The 19,352-nt window shown below is 37.9% G+C and overlaps 1 protein-coding gene across 1 annotated transcript in view; it reads left to right on the forward strand.

Moving 5' to 3' along the window:
- INPP4B (inositol polyphosphate-4-phosphatase type II B) overlaps window positions 1-19,352 on the forward strand; it is a 562,110-nt gene that overhangs the window by 90,704 nt on the left and 452,054 nt on the right. Inside the window, exon 2 of the mRNA XM_008143795.3 lies at window positions 2,974-3,036. The gene's annotated coding sequence lies outside the window, so the exon portion shown is untranslated. The remainder of the gene's footprint in view (window positions 1-2,973; window positions 3,037-19,352) is intronic.

Raw genomic sequence — 19,352 nt, forward strand, 5'->3', positions numbered from 1 at the left:
TCCTCATGAGCACATCCAGAGAAGGCTTGAGGCACTCCATGCATCTGCAACAGTGCAGGGATGCTCATCGTTAGGAAAACTTGAATGATTCCCTTGATATTCAGTTAGACAGGAGGACACCAATAACCGGTCTAAATGCCAAGACCCTGAGCTCTCTTCAGTCCTGATTTTGTGGCTTAATTTTATTTAAAGCCAGTTTGTTTACTGAACAAATATCTAGGTTAGGGGATTCATAGGCACCATGAATAAAGAAGTGTATGGATTTTTTTAAAGCTTTGGTTATGAATTTGAGCGTAGCTACCAGGCCAGGGGGTTCTCAGCCCCAAATGCACATTAGAATCACCCAGGCAGCTTTAAAAATACTGATATCCAACACCACCCTAGGAAATTAAATTGGAGTCTCTCCTCATCTGATGCTGCTGGCTGCTGCTCCCATGGGAACTCTCTTGACTTGGTTCCATGAAATAATACTTTCTTGACATCAGTCTGGAGGCTAGAAATCCAAGATTAGGGTGGGAATGCAGTCTGGGTTCTGGTGAGAACCCCCTGCTGGGCTGCAGAATGCCTACTCTCCTTATACTAGTACTAGAGGCCCAGTGCACAAAACTCATGCACGTGGGGAGGGGGGAAGGGTCCCCTCAGCCCAGGCTGCACCCTCTCCAATCCAGGACCCCTCTCACAATCCTGGACCACTGGCTCCTAACAGCTCACCTGCTTGCCTGCTTGATCGCCCCTAACTACCCCCCCATGCCAGCCTGATCACCCCTAACTGCATCTGCCTGCCAGCCTGGTTGCTCCCAACTGTCCCCCCCCCCCGACAGCCTGGTTGCCCCTAACTGTCCCCCCCACCCCGCCGCTGGCCTGGTCTCCCAACGCAGCCTGCTGCTCAGTCGTTTGGTTGCCCCTCACTAACCCCCCTGCCGGCCTGATCACCCCATGCAGCCTGTTTGGTCATCTGTTCGGTTGTGATGGTCGCTTAGGCTTTTATAGATACTCACATGGCAGAGACTGGAAATTTTAATTAGAGGTTGAGGAGAAGCACAGTGGGCACTGCAGGTCAGCCCCATGATATGCTGCTTGTCATGTTTTTGTACACTTCCTGTTCCTCTAATGTATTGTCCAAGCAGCTTTAGATAATTGCAAGACATATTCCTACTTACTTACCTGTCAGATTTAGTCTTTCAGAGTCCCCTCTTATGAACAGGACTGATTGTCAGCCAGTGAGTACAAGTTCAGCTGTCTTGATTAATTTTTTAAGATTATTTTTAAATACCTCTTTCCTGATTGCAGAATATTCTTTCAATACTTCCTGTTGCTTCAACACATTATTGTTTAATGAAGGTATTTTCACCAATTCCTTGAAATAATTCTCTATAGATGTTTCCTCCACTAAACTATTTCTCTTGAGTCATTTTTATTTATTACGATTTCTCTAAAGTCTGTTATAAACCCTAGTTTGCAGTGGAGGGTCATTAGATGTTTTCAGAATTGGATTGAGTGTTCCCAAGAGTAGGAAATGGTCATTTGCTTTAAGTGAATCTTGAAGTTTAGCACAATTTCTTGGAGGGCTTCTTTGAACTAAAATCCTCAGCAAAATGAAGGGAAGTCACTGCAGTGAAGTGGTTGGCAGCTTTCTCATCTTCCTGAAATGCTACTCAATCTGTTCTCCTCACTTGCCCAAAGACCTTCATTTCCTTTGCCATCAGAGTCAGATTAAGCAGTAGGCAAATTAGGTAATTTCCAGTGTGAAATTTATTGGGGTGACATTGGTTAATAAAATTATTTAGGTTTCAAGTAGGGGAGCTAGTAAAGGGATAAGGAGTCAAATTTATGGTAATGGAAGAAGATTTGACTTTGGGTCAACATATAATGCAAGATACAGATGATGCATATTTTTAAAAGGAGAATGATGATAAAAAGGAGTAAAAATGATGTTGATAATTATATTAGCTAACATTCATTAGTTCTATGTCCTTTATATATATTTATCTCATTTATCCTATCAGCTCTATGGAGTAGAAATAATTGTTATTCCAGTATTACAGATGAAAAATGAAGGCTTACAGAATTTAATTTACTTGCACAAGTTCACACAGCTAGTAAGATATGGTGATTGCATTTATATGACTATTCTTATAATGACTGTTATAGCCAATTAATCAGTGTTGCTTTTAACTGTTAACATTTCTTCAAATAACTTTCTTAAGGGGTGAATTTAAATGTCTCACCTATCTACATGACAGTCCTTTCTGGAAAGCTATTGCTCAGTCTTGAATTTCTTATCCTCCAATCTGCACATTCAGATAATGATGCAATAAAATCTTTTATGGGATACTCCTCAAGATTGCTATATGCTAAGGGAGGGAATAAGATATATTTTGATAACTTTTGACTTCTATAAAGTACTTTCCTCCTCACTGCAGCATGGAAAAGCTCTAAAATTGTATCTCATGAGGAGGGTAATCTGCAATTATTTACAGAAGCTTCTCACAATATCTCATTTTATCACTTTTGTGGAAAAACAAAATAGAAAACTTTCATGAATATTCAAAAACCCATACACACTGGGGGAGGGAGGAAAGTAAGTTTAGATAATTGCCAATTCCATTTCATTCAGTTGTATTCCCAGTAAATGTTCTGTCTCAACATGGCTTACATCTGATCTTTTCACATGATGGAAGCTAATGCTTCTTGCTCAAGTGAGAACCTTGTTCCCATGCGAGAAGAGGGAGACAAGCAAAGAAGAATGGGCTGAGTATCTGCCACAGACACCCCTGTTCTGGGCTGCAGGGGCGAGGGGACCTTTGGGGAAGTTATTTGGCATTTAAGCAAGTGATTCCCATGGCAGCTGCTGAATATTTTGTTAAATGATTTTCTTCTCTGACCTTTATTACTAATGAATCTTCCTTAAGAAGCACTTAAGGAGTAAAAAGAAAGGTTGTTTTTATTAATCGCTTTTCTCTTTGCCCACAGAACCCAAAGAAATGGTGTTACCTGGCAAGAGATCTGCACTCTCTTATGAAAAATCAGACCAAGGTAATACTTATTGTGAATTGATATATTTTTTAGTCTGTTTAACTCTGATACATTAAACTCGTTGGTTTCCTTGATTACTGGTTTTAGCTATTGAATACATAATAGTAAATCATTTTCTGGAAAGTAGAGGGAATGGTTTGTAAGGATTACCATATTTATGAAGTAACAGTAAAATTTAAAACATATTTTGGGTTATCAAAACATTGTGGATAATGGTCAATTTTCTGACACCACATTTATCTTAATATATGAATAGGATCTTGACTAGGAGATTATATTCTCTTTGTTTGGAAATAACTCCAATTAGTTTATTCACATTTACAATAAGAGAATTAGATTCTTGTCAGAGAACAGTGTTAAGAATTTCCTTTTATTCAAGCATTAGTCAGATGGTTTTACATATTACTTTTTGAATATGCAAAAAATTTCCATTCAAATTCCTCTCAAACTCTTTTGAGTTTTATAAAGACACCATCATACAAATCATATTTTCTTTGGAAAGACTGAATTATATCATACAGTTGTTGAATAGCATGCCTGATTATGCTTACCAGTTGCATATCTAGTTGCTAAATTTTGAAATTGCTATGTGATTTATTTACATATGTTGGTTTAAAAATATGAACACTTATACAAATATCCTAATGATATATATGGGTAAATAAAATGTAAGCTACAGATATACATGTGCATATTTTATGAATATAGGCGTTATCTAAAAGAGTTTTTTTCAGTAAAGTTTCTAAAAGGTTAGAACTGTGAAGTGCGCTATACCCATCTATTCAATGAATGTTATCTATTTATATAGCTATGAAGATAGGATGTTACCGTATGTATATGCATAAGAGATTTATTGAAATGTATATTAGACTGTTTACTAATTGAAACTGATTGGGTTTTACTTGTGACAAATTGTTGAATTCCTGAAAACAAATGAGTGTTGAAACAAAGGTAGCATTTAAATTTAATGGACATCAGCAGAAAACTTGTTTCTGACCTTGAATTTGCAGTTGAGCAAAAATAAATTGTTAAGTTGAATTACAAATTGCTTGTTTCTACTTATTTCTGATTTTAGTTGATTCTTCAAAGGAGATGTAAATCCCTTAAGGAAGCAGCTTCTCTCTCCTAAAGGCGATTTGGAATTGTAGGCACTCTATTCAAGTTTTAGCTATACTAAAATTTTAATGGAATCTATAAAATATTTTTAAATGGTTAATGACATCAGTGAAGAGCTGCATTTTGCATAGAACTATTAACTGTGACTCCCCACAGAGAGACATTGCAGTGAGCACTGATACCTAGACTGTATGTGGAAGATTTTGACACTGAGCTATGTGATGTAGGCATAGGAGATAAGTAGTAGAAAAGTGCTTGTTGAGGAGGAATTGATGGGTGATGACACAGTAAGAGAGAGAAAGAACCACATGGAATGAGTTGAAGCCAGTGGGGAGGGTCAAGGATCCATACCCACTAGAATAAAAGGAGCACAGACTATCCAGGATTCATTCCTGTGAAATTATTTTTTTCAGAGGCATGTTCATGTTCATGTACATACAAATGTACATATGCATCTGTTGTTTTATTAGTCTTTTGTTTAAGACATAGAAACACATACTTTGAATTGAATGTAGGAAAGGGAAAGTTGGGTGGAAAGGGGAAATTCCATTAAAAGGGTAGGGTTTCTAGCATTGTGTATTCAGAGTACAAAATGTGTTTCCTCCCATCATGAGAATAAAGGAACAGTTCTGCATCTTGCCAGAATCCAAGTGTTTGGTCTGATAAAACTCCCGAAAGGATGATGTTCTAGGACATGTGTGTTTGTGCAAATGCTGGGAGTAAAGTGTGGATGAATGACTGGAGGAGTGACCTGGGATGGGAGAAATGGTGTTTATGTTGTCATCTCTCTAAACTGGTCATTTGGATTCCATGAAATAGGGGTGTTTGCAATCTTATAAACAGTTTCTATTAGTTAGACAATGAATGCTAATGAGCTGATGCTGTGTCTCTAATATTTTAGATGTAATATTTATATTTAAATTTAAATCTATATAATAAAAGCCTAAGCGACTGTTATGGCAGAACGACCAGAACGACTGGTAACTATGATGCGCACTGACCACCAGGGGGCAGATGCTCAATGCAGGAGCTGCCCCCTGGTGGTAAGCAGGCAGGCGGTAAGGAGCGAGGGGTCCCAGGCTGGGCTGACAGACGACACCCCCCTCTCCCACCAGTGCAAGAATTTCGTGCACCGGGCCTCTAGTGTTTAAATAAAAGACTATTCAGATGTATTAGTGATGGTGCTATTTTTAGATGAATGGGACTGGTCAGTTTTCTCAGTTTCACAGGAGGAAGAACCCACTCCTTTTGTGTAGGATTAACTCTGGCAGTGGAGCTCAGAGAGTAACCTATTGGATTAGCAAGCACTTTTGTGTGTAAGGATACCTGAAACTTCTACATTCGACCCTTTTAAAAGGGGCACTTAAATAGCTCTTCATGTTCTATATTATTATGTGAAGTTATTTATGCAATTTAGTAACAGTATTCTTAATTTTGTCATCCAGAGAGAGGCAACTTTAACTAGTCAGGACTGAATATCCTTCTCTATGTCTAGTATGAGTATGTAAAAAAAAAAAATAAAGACCATTATTCTGTTCCATTTTTATATAGGTTTATATGTCCTGGAAATAAATTGAATTTCAATTAAGAAAGTGTCATGCCTATAATTTATTTTTATTATGCAGGAATGTTAAGTTTTATTCTTAAATATATCTGACTTTTTCTGTAGGAAATTATAATTGTAATATCAACCCTTAATTTATTAAGGATGCAATAATTTTTTAATGTACTTTAGGTTGAAATCTAAGTTTAATATAAACACAATTTTGAGAATTGGAAACAAACTGTCATAAGGCTAGTGTATAGGGTTATTTATGTTCAAGAGCACTAAAACTAAGTTATAAAGATATTGTTTAGAAATTTATTTCATCGTGTTTATTATCACTGGCTGTAGAAAATGTTGTGGTAATAATGCTTGTTGAGATTTAGTTGAGACTTAAAAGGATAAAAATCTTCTGATATTTTAAGAGCTTACCACAAATTATATTGTATATTATTTATTACATATATACTGCAACATAATAATGAAAGTAAAGCCTCAAATCTTGCAGGTTGATTAATAAGTTAATGACCATGAATTTAAATGAGCATTAGAAGCATTTCTATGGCACGTGATAAAAATAGTGATGTAATTGTCACATTGTCTGAGTTAGATTACATGTAAGACATATGCAATGCTTTGCATAAATATGGTTACAGCAGGCCAAACATGCTCTCAAAGAGAATTTAAACTGAAAATCAGAGAATAAAACATTGGAACATTTTCATGGAGATGTGATTAACAAGTAATTTTAAAAGAGGAATTTACATGAGAATTATTATGGTACTTTTTATGAATTTGCCTTTTTGGTTCTCATGATTTTTATTATTTGCAAAAGTGCTCATCAGCCTTTACTCTTCTGAGTATTAGATTCTGTGGGATACTTTATTTTCTTAAAACTTAAAAAAACACTCCCAAGACTATAAGTTATAGCATTGTCTATGATCAGCTCCTGCTAATATTGAAGTTTTTCCACCGATTCTCAACCTATGTTACTTACCCTATTTATTTCTCTGCTACTCCATTATAGACCCTACACATTTTTTGTCTTTTTCTTATGCTGAAAACGCCACTGTGAATGCCCGGTCTTCTTTCCCCTATATTCCAAAGTCTATATGTAACCAGAAAACTTCTCTTTACAGAATCTTCTGAATTCCTCATTATACAATATCAATTTCCCTCCCTTAATCTATATTCAGTCAGTAAGGTTGTCTAGTATCTGCCACATTGATTTGCATATAATGCTATGTAATAGTTCTCATGTGTGCATGTATATGTATGTATATATATATGTATATATACACATATATGTACATATATACAGTTTCTTATTATTATATATAAAAATACACATACAGATATGAGATTTTTGTCCCCTTCAACATGATTAAAGTAGATCTGTCTGTCACCCACTATTACTCCCACTAGTAAGTGAAGTAGATAAATTGAAATGGATGAGCTCCTTCCATCTCGAGGATTTCCATTGAAGGAATATTTAAAAGGCTAAAACATTCCTCACTATGAGAGTTATAGTTTAGCTATGCTTTGTAATTAGGAATACCTTGAGAATCTACTTTCCCTTTATCCTCTTTCAATGAGAATAAAATCAATATTCAAATATACTAATATATAAAGCAAATAATTTTCAACTATTGAAACACACTCTCTTCACCAAAGGGAAATTGCCTAATTGTATTCCCCATTGGCTTTGTGCCACTTTGCACATGTCATTGGAGAAACATCTAACTTGAGCTACTCAACAAAGGCACTTTTGCCTAAAGCAAACACTGCCTTTTGAGGATATTGCTTATCTAACATCAGAATCAGTAGAAAAAGTATATTGTAATTTGCTACCTCTTCCATTTATTCACTCATCCATCAGTTCATTGTTTACCTACTGCCTTCACAAATGCTCTAGCTGGAGTGGAAGTACATGCAGAATTTGAGAGTCTCTTATTTTGCACACACACATACACACACACACACACACACACACACACACGTACACCATACATAAGGGCATACAGAGGGTACAAAATATATCCTTTTAGCTCTGGCTGGTGTGGCTTAGTTGGTTGGAGCTTTGCCCCATACACCAAAAGGTTGCAGCTTTGATTCCCAGTCAGGGCACATACTTAGGTTGCAGGTTTGATCCTTGGTCAACCGGTCAATGTTTTTCTCTCTTTCCCTTCCTCTCTCTCTAAAATGAATAAAAATATATTATTGGATAAAAAACATCCTTCTACATGCTTGTAGAAGCTATCTCCTTGTTCCTATCATTTTTCACATCAATGTCAATTTCTTCCATGTTCTTCTGTATATCATCATTCATGTAGATGGTTGGAAAGCATTAAAGCAGTCCATGATAGTTATTTTTAAGTTTTCAATAATTGTTTAATTTTATGCTTAGGAATTTTGTGGCCATTTTGGATGTGTGTGTATGTTTGTAGATGTAAAGTCTGAAATAACATATTCCCAGCTCCACAGTAGAGTCTCTTTAGGCTAGGGCCCTGGAAGTACCTAAACTCGAGGTGTGGAGGTTGGGAAAGGACTAGGATTATTTGGGAAGTTGAGATGAAATTAGGACCATTGGGATTGAGACAGGGCCTTTTGGAATTGGGGCTCTCAGGGAACTGGTAATTCCCAGTAGAGGACTAAGGATTTTGAGGGAATTGGTTCCTTTAATGCTTTAGCCCTTATGTTAGTTTCTATTTCTTTGATTTTGTGGTACTCAAAGTACTTTGGAAAGGGAAGCAAGTCATTGCAGGCAGAATGGTGTGGGCAGAGGCAAATAATTTGTAATGTGGGATGTCCATTAGACTTTGCAAGTGCATATATACGTATGTTTGTTCCTTTCTATCTCTAGGTACCTGTATTTTTAATGCATTTGGTATTTTTAAAATTATGCCACTAGATGTCAGCAGCAACCTCCCAGGGTTTCTGTGGCCTTCATTGGTAAAAACAAAAAACAATTGCTACTTTATTAGAGCACTTTATCTGAGAATAGTAAGTACTTATTTTAAAAGTATAAGAAGTATGTCTTGAAATATGAGGAGGATTATAAGCATCATAAAATATTTTGAAAAAAAATTTTTTTTCTGTTTACGTGAACAATTACTTCTCGTTCTAGTATTCTGTTCACCAATGAGATGGTATGAAGAACCATGTGTGAGGATGAGTACTTTGTTAGAAATTATATCTGTTGCCAAAGCTCTAAACTTCTGTTTCAATACTTTATGATTAATTTATGCCATGGTTGCAGGAGTATTTGTGCTTTGGGTTTGTTTCATTCTGTTTTTGTAGAAGAAGCATTTTCAGTGCTTCAGCCCATCAGAAGATTGTGTGGTATAAATTTTTCAGCATCCACATCTGTACACTGTTTACTTAGAACTGTCTAAACTTTCCTGGATCTGTGCTCTGTTGTTTCAAAATATTCAGAACATTTTGAAATATGCCAAAGAGTGTTATGGGTGTTTGTTCACCAGTTGACAAAGAAAACAATCTAGAAACTGAAAAAAAAAAAGAGGTATTTTCACATGAATTATAATACACACAATTGTTTAATCCTTAAAGCACCAGGTAAAAAAGCATCTCATTTTCCCCCCAGAAATCAATAAGAAAATTATAGTATTGGCCAATGTTTATTAGATACTAGTAATGTTATTTTTAAATAATGTCATTAATATCCAGTCAAATCAGATTCACATTAGCAGGAAGATTCAGACTAATCTGTTAGATTTTAATCATCAGATAGAACTCAATCTTAGGTGATTGGCTATGATTTGACCAAGTACCAAGCGTATCTATGTATATAAAAGCCTAAGTGACTGTTACAACCGAACGACCGGAACAACTGGTCTACCAGTTGCTATGACATGCACTGACCATCAGGGGACTGACACTCAATTCAGGAGCTTCCCCCTGGTGGTCAGTGCGCTCCCACAGCCATCCTCCTGCAGTCCCTCTCCCCAGGCCCTAATTGGGCGGCTAGCTGGTCAACCTCCTGGGGTCTCTCCCCCTGCCAGCTGACACCCCCCACCCCGCCATGCACAAATTTGTGCATCACGCCTCTAGTTTTAAAATAAATTTTAAAAATGTAGACTTATTCCCATTTTTCTCCCTTAGAAAAATTCTGCTTTCAATGCATTTAAAAAATATATTAGGAAAAGTTAAGAAAGAGAATTATGAAAACATGTTCTTTACCAAAACCAGTTCTCACAAGGAAAATACTAATGTAAATGTTATACCCTTATCACTTTTAAGGTTAAAAAAATATTTTAGTTGCTGCAGTAAGTGGAAGGTGGGCTAGGACATAGGCTAAAGAAATAATTTCATTTATACTGAAGTTGTAGTCATGAATTATTGGTTTAAGTTCATAAGATTATCATTTTTTTTGTGTGCATTGCTATTTTAGAACTACTACTAAAAGTAGCTTTTCAAGATTTTCCTCATGACAGTGGCTGAGTTATGTTTGTAGGTGATGAGGCAAACATTTGGAAGCATGCTGCAGTTTCTTGACCCATGAAATCTCCTCTTGGGGAGCAGATGCTGTGGGTAAGTGCTGCTCATGAATGGAAGGCACATCGTTAGCCAGATGTTCAGTGAAGGCAGTCTCAACATTGAACCTGGTGTGGGAGCACACAGCTGGCTTGCTCTGTAACCCTGTGCTTCCAGTACTTAACCCTCTTAGAGGATCGGGCTGGGATGGGACCGAGAAATCTGTCCTCAGTTTGTCACTTTCCTTATCATTTACAAATGGTTAAATGGCACAGATGTTCCTGAAGTATTTTGTATTAGAGACGATGCCAATTTTAAGCAAACTGTTTTCTCACATTGAGAAACTGACTCCCACTTCCATATGCACCAGTGAGTTCTTCCTCAACATGCTCATTTGTCTGTGCATTGACACGATTAAGTGAAAATAGAGAGAGGGCTGGGTTCTCTTGGGCTCTTCCAGAAATTCAGACGCCCCAGCCCGATGTTGAAAGACCACTTTTCCGCTGCTGCATCCCAAATGTCTCTTCACAAAGTGTGCTCACTGGAATCTAGTGCTATTGAATTCAATGAGTATTACACAGAAATAGACGAAAGGATAAAAGGTTTCATGGCTCACTAATTTTAACAAATGCTGGGTTAAACAAAGTTAGACAGGTTTCTTTATAGCAGGATTTTCAGAGACTAATATTCAAATGAGCATCATAAAACTACAGAAGGAAGATATAAAATTCAGCATTTTACAAAACTACCTGGTCAATTAATCATGTAATAAAAGTGTTACTGTCCATTTTGCAAGGGAGAGGTTTGATGTTCGATCTAATTGGTGACATGAAAGCTGGGCATAGATCCGATATTAGATATTTATACAGGAAGTGTGAAGGGCTTTGGAGATCGATTACTTTCACTGCATTGACATGTTGCTTGTTTTCCATTATGAAAATATGCTTACTTATGAATTTATTAAAATTGCTATAAATTTAATAGATCAATATTCTTTCATTATTAGATCTCACAAACCTTGTGGTAGACATCTTAGGTTTAATTTTGTTTGGTTTTGGAGTTTAGTTTGGGAAACATTTTTTCTTTAAGAAGTTACCCCAATCTCATTCTATGTGGTATTGACAAATTTTGGACCAGAATAGTAGCAAATTTTGATGGATTACTTATTTGATGCTAGCACTGTTCTAACCACAGTACTAAGAATTAGGTCCCACTGTTATCTCTGTTTTCATTTTGTCACAATTATACTGTGTAACAAACACTCAATGAGCAAAACTCATTGGCACAAGTCTGCAAATTGTGTAGTTTACACTGGTCTTAGCTGGGTTTGCTCTGTATTTGAAGCCAGCTGGAAAGTCGGCTATGGTTTGGCTTTGCTGATCTTGTCTGAGCTCTCCTGTGTCCATGACTTTGGCTGGAACAAATGGGTTGATTGGCTTTGCTCTATAGGATCTCTCCCCAACAGTCTAAACTGAGCTTGCCCTTATGGTGGTATCAGAGTTCTGAGAGAAAAAGAGCAGAAATGCTTAAGCTTTCTTCAGGATTGGGCTTAGAACTGGCGTCAAACCACTTCTATCACATTCTATTGACCAAAGCAAGTGTGAAGGCTAGCCTGGAATCGAGGGATGGGGAAATACTAGTAGACTCCATCATTGCGCGAAAAGAGTTGCAAAATCACATTGCAATTGGTCGGAGACAGGAGCAGGGAGAATTGGAATCATTTTTGCAACCAATCTATCAGAATCTCCATTTCACATGTGAGAAAACTGAAATGCAATGAGATGAAGTCACCTGCCTCTAGGTGGACCTGCACCCTTTAACTGGCCTATAGTGAAGTTGATTTCCCAGGGCCCTATGTCCTTTTTCTAGCCCCCGGACATGTGGATAATGGTTTATTTTCTTGTCCACATTAGTTTCCTTTCTTCAATCCTGCCTGATGTTCTGAACAATTCAATTCACAGAAGCTATCCTACTCACAAAAGATATCCCTCTGAAAATACTTGGGGGCCCTGTTCTCCCAGCAGAGAGTCCTCACAAGCATGTGAGGTTTCTGCTGACTTGCAAGTGAACTCTGGCTGTGGAGTGGATATTACATCCTTAAAAAGGAAAAGAATAACTTCATGGCAAAAGGGCCTTTCTTCTCTCTGGGTATAAGTTTCCTTGAAAGCTTGTTTATTGATTTTTCTTGTAACAACTGAGCTTGCAAGCTATAAAAGAAAAAACCCACACAAATAAAAGCAGGGAAATAATATCAATGACCAACAAGTTTTTCATCAGTTTTATCTCATTTGTAGTCAATCACACAAGACTGTGAAATGAAAAGCACCCTATGCCCCATTCCAATTTTTTATGATGGAGTTCATGGAATTTAGTTGATCAAAAGGGAAAGCAAAAGTTTCAAGCAGGTTCCATTCCCATTAAAAGTAACCATGCACAAATTAATGTCATCGTGTGAGGAAAGTGCCAGAGGTGGGTGAGCTGAAGAAACCAAAAGCAATGCAAGTTTTAAGAAGGAGGTAGGATAGTGTTCAACACTGCAGAGAATTCAATTGTGAAAGCATCTGAAGGGGTACAGCAAATATGACCAAAAGAAGGCCATCAGTGACATTATCCAGAGGAATTTTAGTGGATTTGCTGAAGCAGAAACAACAGATTGACATTGGGAAATGAAAAGGAAAAGACAGATTATATAGATTACACACTCATGAAGCTTGAAGAAACACACACACACACACACACACACACACACTCACTCACACTAACATACATAGCTTTTCGTGATACAATTACTACTTTTTATATGTGACATGCACTCTATTTTTTATTTTCTTCCATATAACTTCTTTTAAAAAATGCTTGCCTCAATCCATTAAATTGATTTTGTAACTCGCTCTAGGGGTCTTGAGCATGAATCAGAAAACATGATCTTGGGCAGCAATCAAGATAAAAGATTGCCCCTGAGAACCACTCCCCACGTTCCCTACATGCCTGCCAGTCTCCTATCTTGGCACTTGAGTTGAAACTTTCAGAAACATAATCTCTTTCTTACATATGGAATTTTCACCCTTCCATCTGTAGCCACAAATTGAGAGTCAATAGAATAGCTAATCCCAACTGATTTAAATGTCCTTTTAGGCTCATTGTGCAGCAAAACATTGGCTGTGCTTACAGATGATGGTTTTTCTGCCAACTAAACAATATGGGCTCATTTCCCACTTTGGTTCCTTTTTTGTTTTGTTTTCTTTCATTCTTTGGGTGGAGGGTAGGCACATGAGATAAACATATCTAGGTGTTCATTACACAAGTAACATACATTACTTGTACATTACTCACTCTGACATGTGAGCTGGAGATCCATGACCTATGCCAGAGCGTTAACTGTGCTGAGAAACTTTGACGCCAATTGAGACGTAGAATGGATCATTCTTGAGCAGTGCTTTGTATATCTTAGGCTAATAAGTATTTATCAAGAAAGCCAATGACATTAAGTGATTTCTTTTGAAAGTCAGAAAACTTAGAGTAGGTCAGTAAAAATGATTTCTTCCTGTTCTGTAAGTCCATGCTAATATAATAGTAAAGCTTATAGGACAGTGTGAAAAACAAGCTTTACTTTAAAGAAAATTTAAATGAGGGGACTATAGGTATTAGGTTCCTCCCACCAAGATGGACTGTTACTAAGTTGTGCAAAAGGAGAAGTTGCAGATCTTTGAGGAAAGAGGTAATTAATGGATAGGATCTATTAGGGACAATGGTAGGATGATTCTCTTTAAAGAGAAGAAAGATCCCCTCTCCTTTGAGGTTGGATGTTTGAATAATAGTTTGTAAACTGAGAGTGGGAAGATGAGGAGTTTTATTAATGTTTGTGGATTTTCATTGATGGTGAGACAATGTTGATTTAAAAAGATATTTAAATCAAGATCTTCCCCTCAGAGTAGGAGAGAGAGTGTTAGGAGGGTGCTTGAAGATAGCATTGAAGTTTTGGAATTGTCATTGAGTAGAAGGAGCTGATCCAAGGGAAGGGCATTGATGGATCTGGCAGAATAGAACGTATCAATCAGCAGTCTCAAAGTCTGTCTTCTGCTTCATTGGCTTAAAGCCATGATCATGAATTGATAATGCCCAACAGTTGGATAGGGCCCAGAGTTTTGTTTTGTTCTCTATTGTTCTAATAAGTCAGATTTAAAAAAATGAGTAGTTTCATGAGCAAATTTTAGAATTTCAGGTTGAAAAATCCAGTCAGAAGATCTGGGAATAATTCATGGAGCAGAGCAGTGTCTGCTCCCTTTAGAAAAGGCCTGCACGGCCATAGTTGGTTTGGCCCAGTGGATAGAGCATCGGACTGTGGACTGAAGGGTCCGAGGTTCGATTCAGGTCAGGGGTACGTGCCCGGGTTGTGGGCTCCATCCCCAGTAGAGGGCGTGCAGAAGGCAGCTGATCAATGGTTCTCTCTCATCATTGATGTTTCTATCTCTCTCACCCTCTCCCTTCCTCTCTGAAATCAATAAAATATATTAAAGAAAAAGAAAAAGGCCTGCGTTGTTCTTGCATTTTAGTCCCCATTGTTACCACAATACCCATTTGCCCATGACCATCACAGATGATGCTTATCTGGCTCCTGTGGGCCTATGAGTGTGAAATTCCTGCTTTAAATCTCAGTCTATGGGATTTGTCTTTGAAATAGAGAATCATGGTTAGGCTTATTTATTTAGCCTCAGCCAAGAGTGGTTGCAGCTCAGTGAATTAGCTTTTAGGGTCTGGTTACCAGCACTGGTGACTGAGCTCTGGGTATGGATTCATGTACTAAAACATGAGACAGCCGAAACTGGTTTGGCTCAGTGGATAGAGCGTCCGCCTACGGACTGAAGGGTCCCAGGTTCGATTCCGGTCAAGGGCATGTACCTTGGATGCGGGCACATCCCCAGTGGGGGGTGTACAGGAGGCAGCTGATTGATGTTTCTCTCGTCGATGTTTCTAATTCTCTATCCCTCCCTCTTCCTCTCTGTAAAAAATCAATAAAAATATATATTTTAAACAAAAACAAAAAAACCCCCATGAGACAATTTATAAACAAACACATACTCCTGACCTGACTAGATGGGGAGCAGAGCAGGTCTTCTCTTTCCTGTGTGTAAGGCCTTTTAGCAACCGAAGTTATTATTCATGCACTGAATCTCTCAGAATTGTTATTAAGTGCCTACCGTGAGTCAAGAAGTCTATTAGTTTCTGGATTTACAAAGACAAACAAAATATATTTGGATACATATGCCCCCCTCTCTCATAGAGCTTAAAACCCAGAAGGAGAGACAGACAATTTAATAATTACAGCAGCGCATGCTCTGGGTATTCCAAAGTATGGTGAGTATTCACAGCCAAGACAACGGCCTTTATGTAGGATTTAAATAAAATAGATATCCCAAGGGATATAGTTTTATCAAATTACATGTAATTCATACATCATTGTACTCATCATCATATCAGTAAACACAGTTCCTTCCTTCTTTCCTTCCTCCCTCTCTCTCTCTCTCTCTCTCTCTCTCTCTCTCACCACGAACATTCGAACATTCTCACATCCTTATGGCAGATGACTTCCACTAATTTATTGCTGAAAATTGGCCCTCTCAAGGTGTGTTCATTGCTTACCCCCCAACTCCTGTACTTATACACCTCACCCATAATGCCTTGGTTCATTGTTTTTAAGTTTGCTTCATCTGAGTTTCCGCGTCCATTCGGGCCTCCTTATCTTGCCACCATGTTGCATCCTGTGTTGCTGATGAGGACTTAGGTCCTTTGCACTGTGAAGCACAGCTTCCTCCATCAGTTACTCCTTCTGACGCACCCTCACTGGCTTTGGAGAGGGGCACTAGCCTCCTTTTGTTCAAAACAAGTTCTGCAGTTTCACACATATCAATATATACAGTATATAATGAATGAGAAGGCAGAGCCCTTTTCCTGGAATCAACTTTTTTCCTGGCTATTCAATGCTTCTTGTTACCATTTTTTTTTTTTCATTTTCAGGGTGTTTCTGATGATCTTTTCAGCCTAATTGCACCTAAGGGGCTGTGACTGCCCTCATTGTTATTGGATCTCATTTCTTCAGAGATGGCTGACCTTCATGATTTTTTGGCTATACTGTACCCTTTTAGGTCACCTTTTACAGTACAGACACTGGGTGGAAAGGGGTGACCACTAACCACTGTGGTAATATAATGAGTATGGTTTCTTCTCCCCTTGTCTTACAGCAGTCAGGGGGTGGGTAACTGTGACGCACCTTGGCTATCATCTGCCCAGGCTGTACTAACATAGACCAGATTGTTCTCTCTCTCTGACTTTTTCTGTGATTCTGGTTGCCTTCTTGGGGCTCCCTTCTTCCCACCAGTTTTCTAAGGCTGGCCCTCTAGCCGCTCACCAGCCAGGACATCTTCCCAGTAAATTCCCTTATGATTTAAGGTAGCCAGAGCCAATTTCTGTGTTTTCACAGAAATAATAATAATAACTCTGACTGATATATGATCTTAACATTTTCTGAGGTAACTAATGTGTAAAACATCTGTGTTTCAACATTTTGTAATATTTTGGGTACAATGTTAACTAAATATTCTTGGCCCAGATAGTTTTTATATTGAAAATATAAATTCAAGACATTTCACTGGTTCTTAACCACAAAACCACACATAATTTCAGAGAAAGGTCATGTGACCTGATTCTAAGAACAGATTATAATCTGAGGTAGGAAAAAGCACCTGTTGCAAGAATTAAAGATGTTAATTCCATGGGAATGGCCTAGGATGAAAACGATTAATAAATTGGACAAATATACAACATCAAGATTTTTCTTAATAAGAATGTTCTTACTTTTTTAAAAAAAAGTAATGATAGGTGTTAATAGAATTCAGAACATATATTTAGAAGAAAAGAAATTCTCTATCCCACAATGGAAAAGAATACAGAAATACAGTTCTATAGAAATCTGACTGACTGGGCCCATTTTTGAAGATCTGGCTCTGAATAGATTGAGTTGAAAGAATACCAGGTATAGCACAGAGAAGAATTATTAAAACCATATTCAACACAGTATTGTGTTTTGTTTTTTTATGGGAAAGAAAGATCATGCAGTTTCTTCATCTAGTGCATTTTTAAGTTAAAAATGGCAGCTCAGCATTCAGTACCTTCATTTTAAATAGCAAAAGCTTTATACAAATACCCATGGACTGAAACCAGATTCTTCATTTATTGAGCCTAATTTCCACACCCTCTGCCCCTGGCCTTTTGTGGCTTTAAAAGTTACTATGTGGCTTCACCATGACCACAGACTAAAGACAACTTTTGACCTTTGCTTACTATCTAAACTAGAGAAGCTGATATCACTATTCAGTTGCTGGAGACTTTGCCAATTGTTTAGCTATTAGATCAGCGATTTTCAACCAGTGTCCTATAATAATTTTTAAAACATTCAATACCTGACCATTTAGTCAGGGACACTGACCTCTTTTCCCTTAGATTATCAAATTAAAAAATGACAACAGCCAACACAACAATAGCTGTCAGTGTGAGTGAATCAAAATTATACCTACTTTTGGTCATATCAGCAAAAAATATATTTTTGATCTGCTGCAGAATTTCAGTAATTGATTTATGTGTACATGAGATGAAAAATGTTAAAAATCACTGTGTTACATCATGGTTGCATGACCATTGATTATGCAACAACATGTCATTAGTGATATGACAACAGAAGTTTTGATAGAATAATGAAAACAAAAGTTTGATTGGAATGGTTTCAAGGAAGGATGGAAAAGACAATGTGAGGACCAAGAGTATAGGCAAATTTATTGAAAAATTTTTAAAATAAATCTTTATTGTTCAGATTATTACAGGTGTTCCTCTTCTTTTCCCCTCATAGCTCCCCTCCACCTGATTCCCCACCCCACCCCATGCCCTTACAACCTGCCACTGTCTTCATCCATAGGTGTAAGATTTTTGAAATGTTTTACTGTATAGGGAGGGAGAGAAAGAAGGTGTATGCTAAATAAAGCATTTATAAATAGATCAAAAAAATTTTTTTGGCTAATCCTCACCCGAGGATATTTTTCCATTGATTTTTTTTTTTTTTTATAGAGAGAGTAAAAGGGTGGGGGAGAGACAGAGAGAGAGAAACATCAGTGTGAGAGAGACACATCGATTGGTTACCTTCCTCATGCACCCCTTCCAGGGCCTGGGATTGACCTTGCAGCCAAGGTACATGCCCTAGACTGGAATTGAACCCAGGACCCTTCACTTTGCAGGTCAACACTCTATCAACTGAGCCAAACTGGCTAGGGCTAAACAGATCAGAATTTTAACAGAATAGAATTTTTCATCATGCACTATCCTCTTTGTAAATTTAATCAGGTGTCACATTCTGACAAACAAACTAGTCTTAAATTATATAGCCCTTTATTTTGTTAAATATGCAGTATTCTGGGAATTTGAAATTCCCAAATAGAATCTTTATAATTTTGAGTTTATCTAGTAAGGATGTTGTTGTTATCATTATTATTATTGCTATTTACCTATGAATGCAGGAGGAAAAAGGGATTTGAGTAAGGCAGTGCCTAGAAAGTGATTTGCAATGTCTTATATCCATATAAAAGGCTGATATGCTAAGTGTCCTTCTGACCATCCAATCAGTCATTATTGTGTGCACTGTCCACCAGGGGGCAGATGCTCAATGTGGGAGCTGCTGTGATGTGTACTGGACACTTAAAAAGAAGCAGCACCACAGACCTGGCACTGACAAAGTAACACTTGGTTCCCCCCAAGCAGGACACAGGCCCTGCCACGACCCTGGAGCAACTGCCCACCAAATCACACTGATGAGACCCCATGGCGCAAAATGTGGCCCACAGCCCAGCCGGGAAACAGTGGCTGTGGGTGCTGGGTAATGACGTCAAGTAGCAACACCTGGCTTTCTCTCCTAGCAATAGGCCATTTAATAATAAATGGCACCGCAGACCTGGTGCCCACAAAGCAACACACAGCTTCCCCAAAGTGGGACACAGGCCCTGCCACCACCCCTGCAGTGACAGCCCACCAAATCACAGCCAATGCTACTGAGACCCCATGGTGCAAACTGCGGCCCACAGCCCAGCCTGGAAATGGTGGCTGTGGGCAACGGGTAATGACA

This window comes from Eptesicus fuscus, chromosome 6 (genome assembly GCF_027574615.1).
Source record: "Eptesicus fuscus isolate TK198812 chromosome 6, DD_ASM_mEF_20220401, whole genome shotgun sequence".
In the NCBI taxonomy this organism is placed as follows: Eukaryota; Metazoa; Chordata; class Mammalia; order Chiroptera; family Vespertilionidae; genus Eptesicus; species Eptesicus fuscus.